The following is a 15532-nucleotide window of genomic DNA, read 5'->3' on the forward strand; positions in this document are numbered from 1 at the left end:
TTATTAAAGCCCATCCTTAATCTGTCATTTTCTGATAAGGTGCAAGGGATTATTTCCGTCTTCTTGTATCTGTTGAAGCCTGTTTTGTGACCGATTACATGGTTAGTTTTGGAGAAGGTACCTTGAAGTGCTGAGAAGGTATATTCTTTTATTTTAGGATGAAATGTTCTATAGATATCTGTAAAATCCATGGTTCATAATTTCTGGTAGTTTCACTGTGTCTCTTTTTAGTTTCTGTTTCCATGATCCATTGATGAGAGTTGGGTGTTGAAGTCTCCCACTATTACTGTGAGAGGTGCTATGTGTGCCTTGAGCTTTACTAAAGTTACTTTTATGAATATTGGTGCCCTTGCATTTGAAGCACAGATGTTCAGAATTGGAAATTCATCTTGGTAGATTTTTTTGTTTGATGAACATACATTGTCCTTCCTTTTATTTTTTTTGATAACTTTTGTTCGTAAGTCAATTTTATTTGATATTGCTACTCCAGCTTGTTTTTTAGGACCATTTGGTTGGAAAATTATTTTGAAGCCTTTTTCTCTGAGGTAGTACCTTTGTTACTGAGGTGTGTTTCCTGTACGGAACAAAATGCTGATTCCTGTTTAAGTATCCAGTCTGTAGTCTATGTCTTTCTTTGGGTAATTGAGTCCAGTGATGACAAGAAGTTTTAAGGAAAACTGATTGTTGCTTTCTCTTGTTTTTGTTGTTAGTGGTCGAACTATGTTTGTGTGGCTATCTTCTTGTGGGCTTGTTGAAAGATTACTTTCTTCCTTTTTCTAGGGTGTAGTTTCCCTCCTTGTGTTGTGTAGGGCTGGATTTGTAGAAACATATTGTGTGAATTTGGTTTTGTCATGGAATATCTTGGTGTCTCCATCTATGGTAATTGAGAGTTTTTCTGGATATAGTAGCCTGGGCTGGCATTTGTGTTCTCTTAGGATCTGTTTGACATCTGTCCAGGATCTTCTAGCTTTCATAGTCTCTATTGAGAAGTCTGATGCAATTCCTATAGGTCTATATTTATATGTTACTTGACAATTTCCCCTTACTGGTTTTAATATTCTTTCTTTGTTTTGTTCGTTTGATGTTTTGACTATTATGTGATGGGAGGAATTTCTTTTCTGATCCAGTCTATTTGGACTTCTATAGGTTTATGGGATCTTCATGGGCATCTCTTTCTTTAGGTCAGGGAAGTTTTCTTCTATAATTTTGTTGAAGGTATTTATTGGCCCTTCAAGATGGGAATCTTCATTCTCTTCTATACCTATTATTCTTAGGTGTGTGTGTCTGTGAGTGTGTGTGTGTGTGTGTGTGTGTGTGTGTGTGTGTGTTCTGAATTTCATGGATGTTTTGTGGTCAGGAGATTTTTGCATTTTGCATTTTTGACTATGTTTTGTCATATGTTTTCTATGGTATCTTCTGCCCCTGAGATTCTCTCTTCTATCTCTTGAATTATGTTGGTGATGCTTTCATCTTTGACTCCTGATCTCTTTCCTAGGTTTTCTATCTCCAAGGTTATCTCCCTTTGTGAATTTTTTTTATTAACTTGAGTATTTCTTATATACATTTCGAGTGTTATTCCCTTTCCCGGTATCCGGGCAAACATCCCCCTCCCCCCTCCCCTTCCTGATGGGTGTTCCCCTCCCAACCCTCCCCCCATTGCCGCCCTCCCCCCACCAGTCTAGTTCACTGGGGGTTCAGTCTTAGCAGGACCCAGGGCTTCCCCTTCCACTGGTGCTCTTACTAGGATATTCATTGCTACCTATGACGTCAGAGTCCAGGGTCAGTCCATGTATAGTATTTAGGTAGTGGCTTAGTCCCTGGAAGCTCTGGTTGCTTGGCATTGTTGTACATATGGGGTCTCGAGCCCCTTCAAGCTCTTCCAGTTCTTTCTCTGATTCCTTCCACGGGGGAACTATTCTCAGTTCAATGGTTTGCTGCTGGCATTCGCCTCTGTATTTGCTGTATTCTGGCTGTGTCTCTCAGGAGCGATCTACATCCGGCTCCTGTCCGTCTGCACTTCTTTGCTTCATCCATCTTGTCTAATTGGGTGGCTGTATATGTATGGGCCACATGTGGAGCAGGCTCTGAATGGGTGTTCCTTCAGTCTCTGTTTTAATCTTTGCCTCTCCCTTCCCTGCCAAGGGTATTCTTTTTCCTCATTTAAAGAAGGAGTGAAGCATTCACATTTTGATCATCCGTCTTGAGTTTCGTTTGTTCTAGGGATCTAGGGTAATTCAAGCATTTGGGCTAATAGCCACTTATCAATGAGTGCATACCATGTATGTCTTTCTGTGATTGGGTTAGCTCACTCAGGATGATATTTTCCAGTTCCAACCATTTGCCTACGAATTTCATAAAGTCGTTGTTTTTGATAGCTGAGTAATAGTCCATTGTGTAGATGTACCACATTTTCTGTATCCATTCCTCTGTTGAAGGGCATCTGGGTTCTTTCCAGCTTCTGGTTATTATAAATAAGGAGGCAATGAACATAGTGGACTACGTGTCTTTTTTATATGTTGAGGCATCTTTTGGGTATATGCCCAAGAGAGGTATAGCTGGATCCTCAGGCAGTTCAATGTCCAATTTTCTGAGGAACCTCCAGACTGATTTCCAGAATGGTTGTAACAGTATGCAATCCCACCAACAATGGAGGAGTGTTCCTCTTTCTCCACATCCTCGCCAGCATCTGCTGTCCCCTGAGTTTTTGATCTTAGCCATTATCACTGGTGTGAGGTGAAATCTCAGGGTTGTTTTGATTTGCATTTCCCTTATGACTAAAGATGTTGAACATTTCTTTAGGTGTTTCTCAGCCATTCGGCATTCCTCAGCTGTGAATTCTTTGTTTAGCTCTGAACCCCATTTTTTTCATGTACAAATACGCTTTTTATTTTGTAGTGAACTAAAGAAAATATTTCTAAATGTATTCATAGCCCAAAGGTAAAATGTTTTAAATTTTTTTACTTACTGTTTTTTTTTTATTAACTTGAGTATTTCTTTTCTTTTTTTTTTTAATTTGGTAGCTGCTTTTTATTTAACTAACTTACTGGTCAATTAATCAATTAATTAGAGACAGGGTTAGGTCAGTATGTGGACCAGGCTGGTCTTGAACTCATGGAAATTTGGTCAATTTTTTTCTTTCAAGTATTGAATTAAAATTCTGTTCCAGTCTGTTGAACTAGTGCCAGATTTTAGGCTAATATCCACTTATCAGTGAGTGCATACCATGTGTGTTCTTTTGTGATTGGGTTACCTCACTCAGGATGATATTTTCTAGTTCCATCCATTTGCCTAAGAATTTCATGAAGTCTTTGTTTTTAATAGCAGAGTGTAAAAATGCACCACATTTTCTGTATCCATTCCTCTGTTGAAGGACATCTGGGTTCTTTCCAGCTTCAGGCTATTATAAATAAGGCTGCTGTGAACATAGTGGAGCATGTGTCTGTGTTGTATGTTGGAGCATCTTTTGGGTATATGCCCAGGAGTGGTATAGCAGGGTTCCTCAGGTAGTACAACGTCCAATTTTCTGAGGAACCTCCAGACTGATTTCCAGATTGGTTGTACCAGTCTGCAATCTCACCAACAATGGAAGAGTGTTCCTCTTTCTCCACATCCTCGCCAGCATCTGCTGTCACCTGAGCTTTTGATCTTAGCCATTCTGACTGGTATGAGGTGGAATCTCAGGGTTGTTTTGATTTGCATTTCCCTGATGACTAAAGATGTTGAACATTTCTCTAGGTGCTTCACAGCCATTCGATATTCCTCAGCTGACAATTCTTTGTTTAGCTCTCTACCCCACTTTTTTTTTATTAACTTGAGTATTTCTTATATACATTTCGAATATTATTCCCTTTCCCGGTATCCGGGCAAACATCCCCCTCCCCCCCCTCCCCTTCCTTATGGGTGTTCCCCTCCCAACCCTCCCCCCATTGCCGCCCTTCCCCCATAGTCTAGTTCACTGGGGGTTCAGTCTTAGCAGGACCCAGGGCTTCCCCTTCCACTGGTGCTCTTACTAGGATATTTATTGCTACCTATGGGGTCAGAGTCCAGGGTCAGTCCATGTATAGTATTTAGGTAGTGGCTTAGTCCCTGGAAGCTCTGGTTGCTTGGCATTGTTGTACTTTTGGGGTCTCGAGCCCCTTCAAGCTCTTCCAGTTCTTTCTCTGATTCCTTCAACGGGGGAACTATTCTCAGTTCAGTGGTTTGCTGCTGGCATTCGCCTCTGTATTTGCTGTATTCTGGCTGTGTCTCTCAGGAGCGATCTACATCCGGCTCCTGTCCGTCTGCACTTCTTTGCTTCATCCATCTTGTCTAATTGGTTGGCTGTATATGTATGGGCCACATGTGGGGCAGGCTCTGAATGGGTGTTCCTTCAGTCTCTGTTTTAATCTTTGCCTCTCCCTTCTCTGCCAAGGGTATTCTTTTTCCTCATTTAAGAAGGAGTGAAGCATTCACATTTTGATCATCCGTCTTGAGTTTCGTTTGTTCTAGGGATCTAGGGTAATTCAAGCATTTGGGCTAATAGCCACTTATCAATGAGTGCATACCATATATGTCTTTCTGTGATTGGGTTAGCTCACTCAGGATGATATTTTCCAGTTCCAACCATTTGCCTACGAATTTCATAAAGTCATTGTTTTTGATAGCTGAGTAATATTCCATTGTGTAGATGTACCACATTTTCTGTATCCATTCCTCTGTTGAAGGGCATCTGGGTTCTTTCCAGTTTCTGGCTATTATAAATAAGGCTGCGATGAACATAGTGGAGCACGTGTCTCTTTTATATGTTGAGGCATCTTGTGGGTATATGCCCAAGAGAGGTATAGCTGGATCCTCAGGCAGTTCAATGTCCAATTTTCTGAGGAACCTCCAGACTGATTTCCAGAATGGTTTTACCAGTCCTCAATCCCACCAACAATGGAGGAGTGTTCCTCTTTCTCCACATCCTCGCCAGCATCTGCTGTCACCTGAGTTTTTGAACTTAGCCATTCTCACTGGTGTGAGGTGAAATCTCAGGGTTGTTTTGATTTGCATTTCCCTTATGACTAAAGATGTTGAACAATTCTTTAGGTGTTTCTCAGCCATTCGGCATTCCTCAGCTGTGAATTCTTTGTTTATCTCTGAACCCCATTTTTTAATAGGGTTATTTGTTTCCGTGCGGTCTAACTTCTTGAGTTCTTTGTATATTTTGGATATAAGGCCTCTATCTGTTGTAGGATTGGTAAAGATCTTTTCCCAATCTGTTGGTTGCCGTTTTGTCCTAACCACCGTGTCCTTTGCCTTACAGAAGCTTTGCAGTTTTATGAGATCCCATTTGTCGATTCTTGATCTTAGAGCATAAACCATTGGTGTTTTGTTCAGGAAATTTTTTCCAGTGCCCATGTGTTCCAGATGCTTCCCTAGTTTTTCTTCTATTAGTTTGAGTGTGTCTGGTTTGATGTGGAGGTCCTTGATCCACTTGGACTTAAGCTTTGTACAGGGTGATAAGGATGGATCGATCTGCATTCTTCTACATGTTGCCCTCCAGTTGAACCAGCACCGTTTGCTGAAAATGCTATCTTTTTTCCATTTGATGGTTTTGGGTCCTTTGTCAAAAATCAAGTGACCATAGGTGTGTGGGTTCATTTCTGGGTCTTCAATTCTATTCCATTTGTCTATCTGTCTGTCTCTGTACCAATACCATGCAGTTTTTATCACTATTGCTCTGTAATACTGCTTGAGTTCAGGGATAGTGATTCCCCCTGAAGTCCTTTTATTGTTGAGAATAGCTTTAGCTATCCTGGGTCTTTTGTTCTTCCAGATGAATTTGCAAATTGTTCTGTCTAACTCTTTGAAGAATTGGATTTGTATTTTGATGGGGATTGCATTGAATCTGTAGATTGCTTTTGGTAAAGTGGCCATTTTTACTATATTAATCCTGCCAATCCATGAGCATGGGAGATCTTTCCATCTTCTGAGGTCTTCTTCAATTTCCTTCTTCAGTGTCTTGAAGTTCTTATTGTACAGATCTTTTACTTGCTTTGTTAAAGTCACACCGAGGTACTTTATATTATTTGGGTCTATTATGAAGGGTGTCGTTTCCCTAATTTCTTTCTCGGCTTGTTTCTCTTTTGTATAGAGGAAGGCAACTGATTTATTTGAGTAATTTTATACCCAGCCACTTTGCTGAAGTTGTTTATCAGCTTTAGTAGTTCTCTGGTGGAACTTTTGGGATCACTTAAATATACTATTATATTATCTGCAAATAGTGATATTTTGACTTCTTCTTTTCCGATCTGTATCCCCTTGACCTCCTTTTGTTGTCTGATTGCTCTGGCTAGAACTTCAAGAACTATATTGAATAAGTAGGGAGAGAGTGGGCAGCCTTGCCTAGTCCCTGATTTTAGTGGGATTGCTTCAAGTTTCTCTCCATTTAGTTTAATGTTAGCAACTGTTTTCCTGTATATGGCTTTTACTATGTTCAGGTATGGGCCTTGAATTCCTATTCTTTCCAGGACTTTTATCATGAAGGGGTGTTGAATTTTGTCAAATGCTTTCTCAGCATCTAATGAAATAATCATGTGGTTTTGTTCTTTCACTTTGTTTATATAATGGATCACGTTGATGGTTTTCCGTATATTAAACCATCCCTGCATGCCTGGGATGAAGCCTACTTGGTCATGGTGGATGATTGTTTTGATGTGCTCTTGGATTCGGTTTGCCAGAATTTTGTTGAGTATTTTTGCGTCGATATTCATAAGGGAAATTGGTCTGAAGTTCTCTTTCTTTGTTGTGTCTTTGTGTGGTTTAGGTATAAGAGTAATTGTGGCTTCGTAGAAGGTATTCGGTAGTGATCCATCTGTTTCAATTTTGTGGAATAGTTTGGATAATATTGGTATGAGGTCTTCTATGAAGGTTTGATAGAATTCTGCACTAAACCCGTCTGGACCTGGGCTCTTTTTGGTTGGGAGACCTTTAATGACTGCTTCTATTTCCTTAGGAGTTATGGGGTTGTTTAACTGGTTTATCTGTGCCTGATTTAACTTCGGTACCTGGTATCTGTCTAGGAAATTGTCCATTTCCTGAAGATTTTCAAGTTTTGTTGAATATAGGTTTTTATAGTAAGATCTGATGATTTTTTGAATTTCCTCTGAATCTGTTGTTATGTCTCCCTTTTCATTTCTGATTTTGTTAATTTGGACGCACTCTCTGTGTCCTCTAGTTAGTTTGGCTAAGGGTTTATCTATCTTGTTGATTTTCTCAAAGAACCAACTTTTGGTTCTGTTGATTCTTTCTATGGTCCTTTTTGTTTCTACTTGGTTGATTTCAGCACTGAGTTTGATTATTTCCTGTCTTCTACTCCTCCTGGGTGTATTTGCTTCTTTTTGTTCTAGAGCTTTTAGGTGTGCTGTCAAGCTGCTGACATATGCTCTTTCCTGTTTCTTTCTGCAGGCACTCATCGCTATGAGTTTGCCTCTTAGCACAGCTTTCATTGTGTCCCATAAGTTTGGGTATGTTGTACCTTCATTTTCATTAAATTCTAAAAAGTTTTTCATTTCTTTCTTTATTTCTTCCCTGACCAGGTTATCATTGAGTAGAGCATTGTTCAATTTCCAAGTATATGTGGGCATTCTTCCTTGATTTTTATTGAAGACCAGTTTTAGGCCGTGTTGGTCCCATAGCACGCATGGGATTATTTCTATCTGTCTGTACCTGTTGAGGCCCGTTTTTTGACCAATTATATGGTCAATTTTGGAGAAAGTACCATGAGGAGCTGAGAAGAAGGTATATCCTTTTGCTTTAGTATAGAATGTTCTATACATATCCGTTAAATCCATTTGGCTCATGACTTCTCTTAGTCTGTCTACATCTCTGTTTAATTTCTGTTCCCATTATCTGTCCATTGATGAGAGTGGGGTGTTGAAATCTCCCACTATTATTGTGTGAGGTGCAATGTGTGTTTTGAGCTTTAGTAAGGTTTCTTTTACATATGTAGGTGCCCTTGTATTTGGGGCATAGGTATTTAGGATTGAGAGTTCATCTTGGTGGATTTTTCCTTTGATGAATATGAAGTGTCCTTCCTTATCTTTTTTGATGACTTTTAGTTGAAAATTGATTTTATTTGATATTAGAATGGCTACTCCAGCTTGCTTCTTCTGACCATTTGCTTGGAAAATTGTTTTCCAGCCTTTCACTCTGAGGTAATGTCTGTCTTTGTCTCTGAGGTGTGTTTCCTGTAGGCAGCAGAATGCAGGGTCCTCGTTGCGTATCCAGTTTGTTAATCTATGTCTTTTTATTGGGGAGTTGAGGCCATTGATGTTGAGAGATATTAAGGAATAGTGATTATTGCTTCCCGTTATATTCATATTTGGATGTGAGGTTATGTTTGTGTGCTTTCATTCTCTTTGTTTTGTTGCCAAGACGATTAGTTTCTTGCTTCTTCTAGGGTATAGCTTGCCTCCTTATGTTGGGCTTTACCATTTATTATCCTTTGTAGGGCTGGATTTGTAGAAAGATATTGTGTAAATTTGGTTTTGTCATGGAATATCTTGGTTTCTCCATCTATGTTAATTGAGAGTTTTGCACGATACAGTAACCTGGGATGGCAGTTGTGTTCTCTTAGGGTCTGTATGACATCAGTCCAGGATCTTCTGGCCTTCATAGTTTCTGGTGAGAAGTCTGGTGTGATTCTGATAGGTCTGCCTTTATATGTTACTTGACCTTTTTCCCTTACTGCTTTTAATATTCTTTCTTTATTTTGTGCGTTTGGTGTTTTGACAATTATGTGACGGGAGGTGTTTCTTTTCTGGTCCAATCTATTTGGAGTTCTGTAGGCTTCTTGTATGCCTATGGGTATCTCTTTTTTTAGGTTAGGGAAGTTTTCTTCTATGATTTTGTTGAAGATATTTACTGGTCCTTTGAGCTGGGAATCTTCACTCTCTTCTATACCTATTATCCTTACGTTTGATCTTCTCATTGAGTCCTGGATTTCCTGTATGTTTTGGACCAGTAGCTTTTTCCGCTTTACATTATCTTTGACAGTTGAGTCAATGATTTCTATTGAATCTTCTGCTCCTGAGATTCTCTCTTCCATCTCTTGTATTCTGTTGGTGAAGCTTGTATCTACAGCTCCTTGTCTCTTCTTTTGGTTTTCTATATCCAGGGTTGTTTCCATGTGTTCTTTCTTGATTGCTTCTATTTCCATTTTTAATTCCTTCAACTGTTTGATTGTGTTTTCCTGGAATTCTTTCAGGGATTTTTATGACTCCTCTCTATGGGCTTCTACTTGTTTATTTATGATTTCCTGATATTCTTTCAGGGATTTTTGTGTCGCCTCCCTATGGGCTTCTACTTATTTACTTATGTTTTCTTGGAATTCTTTCAGGCATTTTTGCGATTCCTCTCTGTAGGCTTCTACTTGTTTATTAATGTTTTCCTGTGTTTCTCTAAGGGAGTTCTTCACGTCTTTCTTGAAGTCCTCCAGCATCATGATCAAATATGATTTTGAAACTAGATCTTGCTCTTCTGGTGTGTTTGGACATTCCATGTTTGTTTTGGTGGGAGAATTGGGCTCCGATGATGCCATGTAGTCTTGGTTTCTGTTGCTTGGGTTCCTGTGCTTGCCTCTTGCCATCAGATTATCTCTAGTGTTACTTTGTTTTGCTATTTCTGACAGTGGCTAGACTGTCCTCTAAGCCTGTGTGTCAGGAGTGCTGTAGACCTGTTTTACTGTTTTCTTTCAGCCAGTTATGGGGACAGAGTGTTCTGCTTTCGTGCGTGTAGTTTTTCCTCTGTACATGTCTTTAGCTGTTCCTGTGGGCCTGTGTCTTGAGTTCACCAGGCAGGTCACTTGCAGCATACAAGTTGGTCTTACCTGTGGTCCCGAGGCTCAAGTTCGCTCGCGGGGTGCTTCCCTTGGGCTCTCTGTGGCGGCAGCAACCAGGAAGATCTGTGCCGCCCCTTCTGGGAGCTTCAGTGCACCAGGGTTCCAGATGGCCTTTGGTGTTTTCCTCTGGTGTCCGAGATGTGTGTGCAGAGAGCAGTCTCTTCTGGTTTCCCAGGCTTGTCTGCCTCTCTGAAGGTTTAGCTCTCCCTCCCACAGGATTTGGGTGCAGAGAACTGTTTATCCGGTCTGTTTCCTTCAGGTTCTGGCGGTGTCTCAGGCAGGGGTCCTGCCGCTCCTGGGCCCTCCCCCACGGGAGCCCAGAGGCCTTATACAGTTTCCTCTTGGGCCAGGGATGTGGGCAGGGGTGGGCAGTGTTGGTGGTCTCTTCTGCTCTGCAGCCTCAGGAGTGCCCACCTGACCAGGCGGTGAGGTCTCTTTCCCACGGGGTCTGGGAGCAGAGCGTGATTTCTTTATTGTTTCTATTTCCATTTTTAGATCCTGGATTTTTTTTTTTTTTTTTTTTTTGCAATTCCTTCACATATTTGCTTGGGTTTTCCTGTAATTCTTTTATGGATTTTTGTGTTTCCTCTCCGTGCCCTTCTACATGTTTACCTCTGTTTTCCCATATTTCTTTAAGGGGTTTATTTATATCCTTCCTAAAGTTCTCTATCATCATCATAAGATGTGATTTTAAGTTTAAATCTTGCTTTTCCAATGTGATAGAGTATCCAGGACTTGCTGCTTTGGGAGAACTGGGTTCTGATGATTTCAAGTAGCCTTACTTTCTGTTGTTTATGTTCTTGTGCTTTCCTCTCAACATCTAGCTATCTCTAATGCTATCTTCCCTTTCTGTCTCTGATTGCATCTTGTCTCGCCTCTGATTCTGGTTGCGTCAGATTCTTCAGAGTCCAGCTCTCTCTGTGGTTCTATGGTTCTGTGATCCTGTGCTCCTGAGATCCTGTTTGTGTCTGATCTCCTGAGAGTTGAGCCTCCTCTGTAATCCTCTGTGTTTCAGAGGACCTGGGAGTCCATCTCCCTATGGGTGTTGTAGGAGTGGGTACAGAGTCAGCACCCAAGGTCTGCTCGGGGCACTGGTGCAGACTGGAAAGGACCCGTGTCCCTGGCGGGGCATGGGTCCCTTTGTCCCTGGATCCTGGTGGACCCAGTTACTCCGTGTGTTGGGGTAGGAATTGGGGCAGATATTGTGGCTTCTCCTATGATCCTGGGTATATCAGAGCACTTGAGAGTCAGTCTTCCTCTGGGTGTTTTAGAAATGGTTGCGAGACAGCACCCAAGGTCTGCTCAGGGGACTGGTTCAGGCCAGAAGGGACCCTTGCCATTGGCTGGGCAGGGGTTTCTGCATCCCTGGCACCTGTGCACCTCATTACTCCAGGTGTTGGGGCAGATGCTGGGGCCTCTCCTCACCTCTGATCCTGAATTTGTTAAAGCACCGGGGAGTTGGGCTTCATCTGGGTGTTGTTGGAGGGGGTGCGTGCCAGAGCCCAAGGTTTGCTCAGGGCACTGTTTCATACTGGAAGGGTATGTATATTTCATAGTATGCTATTTTCTTGGGATATTTTGAACTTGTGAATTTCCTGAGTGGATGCTCATGTATTCCTAGATAAGTATCTACCCATTTATTTATTTTTAATCTACTCAGTCTAAGTTTACACTGTTCATTTATCAGAACAGGAGGAAGCTACTAGGAATCACACTCAACAGTGCTCCTCTCTCTCACAGCAGAAATCAACTACAAATAGCTCCCTCGTTAAGATGGGAATCAAGTAATCCTCTCCCAAATTCACACTAGACCTCTGTCTTCTATTTTTTGTTAATTGAAAAAAATTTTTTCCATACAAAATATCCTGATTATGGTTTCTTCTCCCACAACTCCTCTGAGATCTTCCAATCTGATTCCACACCTTCTTTGTCTCTCTTTATAAACATGCAGGCAACTAATAATAATATTAATAAACTAAACTAAAATAAAACAAACAAATTTCAGTAGGACAAAAACAAACAAGCAGCAGAAGATAAGGAGCTAAAAAAAAGTTAAGAAATACATAAATCAGAGACCCATATGTTCATACACACGGGAATCCCATAAAAACACAAAACTGGAAGCTTTAATATATGCACAAAAGACTTGCAAAATCAACAAAAGATGCTCTGATATAACATTTTGAGACAAAAGAACCTCCAAAGACGCCACTGCTCTAAGAGTAATTTGTGTCCCCAGTGAGACTTCCTTGGTGAAAACTAATTTTGTAATTTTGAATGGTTATACATTGGACATAGCATCTAGGTTAGGGATGGAAGTTTGTGTCTATTTGTTCTCAGTGCTGGGATCTCATTTAGCATAGACCCATACTGCCCGAGTCTCTGGCTTTATGTGGACATCAGTTTTGCTGTGTGTTTTTAGATGGTTTTTTCACGGCATCCTCCATTCCCTCTAGATTTTACCGTCTTTCCATTTCCTCTTCTTCAATGTTCCCAAAGCCTGGGAGAGAGTTGATGGGGACATACCATTTAGGAACTGAGTGTTCTAAGGCCTCTCATTTGCTGTACAATGTTTGGTTGTGGCTCTCTATATTTGTTACCATAAGCTGCAGGAGGAAGCTTCCCTGATGACGGCCAAGAAAAGCATTGATCTATGGGTATGGAAGGATGTCATTAATAGTCATTTTATTGCCACATTCCTTTAACAGAACATTAGGATTCATTTTTCAGCTTACTCCCTGGCCTTTCTTGTCTCAGGTTCTTGGATATCCGAGTATTGTTAGAGATGTGCTCCATGTGATGGAATGGGCTTTAAATCTAATCAAATATTGCTTGGTTACTCCCACAAATTTTGTGTCATAATTGAATTAGTGTATCTTGTATGCAGATTATCATTGTAGGGTAAAGGTGGGTTTATAGCTGGGTTGATGTTTGCCTTTGTCCTTTGGTATTATATAAAGAAACTTCCAGGATCAGGAACACTAGGCGATAGGGTGAAGGTTCCAGGTAGGCATTAGTTCAACTTCTCTATTTCAGTGAGTTGTGTCAGTGTTGACTTCAATAATAGGGTATTACCATCAGTTCGGGGAGATCCACCAGGAAATAACCTTGACAATAGCCTAGGTTGTATGAGGGTTCCCATTGGACCTCTTTGGCTAATACCTACATTTTATGCAGTCCATACCAGCACCTGAAGCTTCATTTTGTGACAAGAAGGAGATGTCTCACTGGGGCTTCATCTCTCCATAATTGTGCAACTTCATTTAGATCCCCTTCATATATGCATGTATTTCAGGAAGCCTCCACTCTATTGGGTTTCCATATAACCCCACAAATGGCCCTTAGTTTTAGTTTTCCTTCCTAGTAATCTACTCCTTGTCTCTTCTTCCTCCCCCTATCCCCATTTAATCTTCCCATTCCTACCCTGCTGTGTCCATTCATAATTATTCTATTTCCATCCCCTCCCTCAGTTCCCTTACTCTATACATAACTTCTGTGGTTATACAAATTGTAGCTTTTTTTGAGTTAACAGTGAACACATACATAAGTGAATATATTCCATGTTTGCGTTTCTCATTCTGGGTTACTTCAGCCAGTGACTTTTTTCATAGCTCTATCCATTTACCTAAGTATTTCATGATTTCATTTTTCTAATGGATGAGTAATATTCCATTGCATAAATGTACCACATTCTCTATCCATTTATTCCCCAACAGACATGTAGACTCTTTCCAAATGTTGGCTATTATAAATAGAGCAGCAATAGGCATAGATGAACAGGTATTTTTGTGGTAGGAAAAAGTATCCTTTGGGTATATGCCCAAGAGGGATATAGCTGGATCTTGAGGTAGATCAATTATCATCTTCCTGAGGAACTCTCACCATGATTTTCATAGTGGCGATACAAGTTTGCATCTTCACCAGAAATGGATAAGCGTTCCCCTTATTCAGCATCCTCACCACATGTTGGAACTTTTAGTTGCCATGACGTTATTCAGATTTTTTTGTAGGTAACAACAGGTACTATGATTTTATGTGTGCAACAGACATAACATGTTCAGAGAACAACATTTCTTAACACCCCTTCTCATACTGGTTTTTACATTTTTTTCTACCTCTTTTTCCAGGATGTTCCCTTAGCCCTGCAGAAATGTTGACACAGATGTCCTGTCTATGGCTGAACACTCACAGTTGATTATTCTTAGTACTTTGAAGAGAAGTTCATATCTGCATTAACCAGTATCCATTTCGGTAAGAAGCTTCACTTACCAAGGCTGAGGGCAGCAAATATCAATGAATATAAACATAAATATTTTGAATGTGGTTTAGTAATGTGACCATTTAACTGGTCAATATTAATAGTTTACCTCCAGGGACTATGTATTCATGATTTTTGACTATGTTTATAGGACAAAGCCAGTTCCTGTAGAACACACTTCAAATCCAGGGAAAGAGCAGCTGGTCTTTTTTTTTTCTTATTGGATAGTTATGTATTTACATTTCAAATGTTATCCTCTTTCCTGGTCCCTTTCTCCTATTCCCCCTCTCCCTGCTCCTATGAGGATGTTCCTCCTCCCACCCACCCACTCCCACCTCAATACTCTGACATTTCCCTGCAATGGGGAAAAAACCTTCAGAGAACCCAGGGATTCTCCTTCTACTGATGCTAGACACTGCCATCCTCTGATATATGCAGCTGGAGCCACAGGTCCCCTCATGTGCACTCTTTGGTTGGTAGTTTAGTCCCTGGGAGCTCTGGGGTGTTTGGTTGGTTGACACTGTTGTTCTTCCTATGTTCAGTCTTTTCTCTAACTCTTCCATTGGGGTACCCGTGCTCAGTCTGATGGTTAGCTGTAAGCATCTTAATCTGTATCTGGCAGAGACTCTCAGGAGACCACTATAACAGGCTCCTGTCAGCAAGCACTTCTTGGCATCAGCATTAGGGGCTGGGTTTGGTGGCTGCACATGGGATGGATCCCTAGGTGGGTCAGTCTCTGGGTGGCCTTTCCTTCAGTTTCTGCTCTACTCATTGACCCTGTATTTCCTCTCATGAGTATTTTATTCCCCCTTCTAAGAAGAACTGATACATACACATTTTGGTCTTCCTTCTTCTTGAGCTTCATATAGTCTGTGAATTGTATCTTGGATCATCTTATAAACAGTCTTACCACTGTTGTACCAGTGAGCATATTGTTCCTGACAGAGGATATTTTTGCATAATGAGCAGAATACTGCAAAGGTCATTAATACAGTTCCTCACCCAGAAGCCTGCATAGCACCTACGTGTAGCAGAGATGATTTTATGATCCATTTAAGATTGATCTCTCTGAGCCTGGCAAAGAGTTTGTGGTATCTTCAGCAAGGGTCTCTTACCATCTAGTTACAGTGGGAAAGTAAGAGCAATAATAGCCCATTTTTTATTTAGGTGCCTCTGGGGTTGCTTTTTACCAATAACTCTTAGATATAACCTGAGCCTGACAATGAGAGATTTTCCATTAATAATCCATTTCTTCTAAGAGCAGTTTTGTTCATTAATACGTGGTAATTCTGTTCAAATTCCTTTTGTAAAATTATTTTTTATTAGCTTACAAACTAGTGAGACTTCCTAAGGCTTCTTAATATAGTCTTAGGTTTGGTCAACCCACTCCCTATCTATTTTTTCATTCATTT

Source organism: Rattus norvegicus, chromosome 11 (assembly GCF_021556685.1).
Source record: "Rattus norvegicus strain SHRSP/BbbUtx chromosome 11, alternate assembly SHRSP_T2T, whole genome shotgun sequence".
NCBI lineage: Eukaryota > Metazoa > Chordata > Mammalia > Rodentia > Muridae > Rattus > Rattus norvegicus.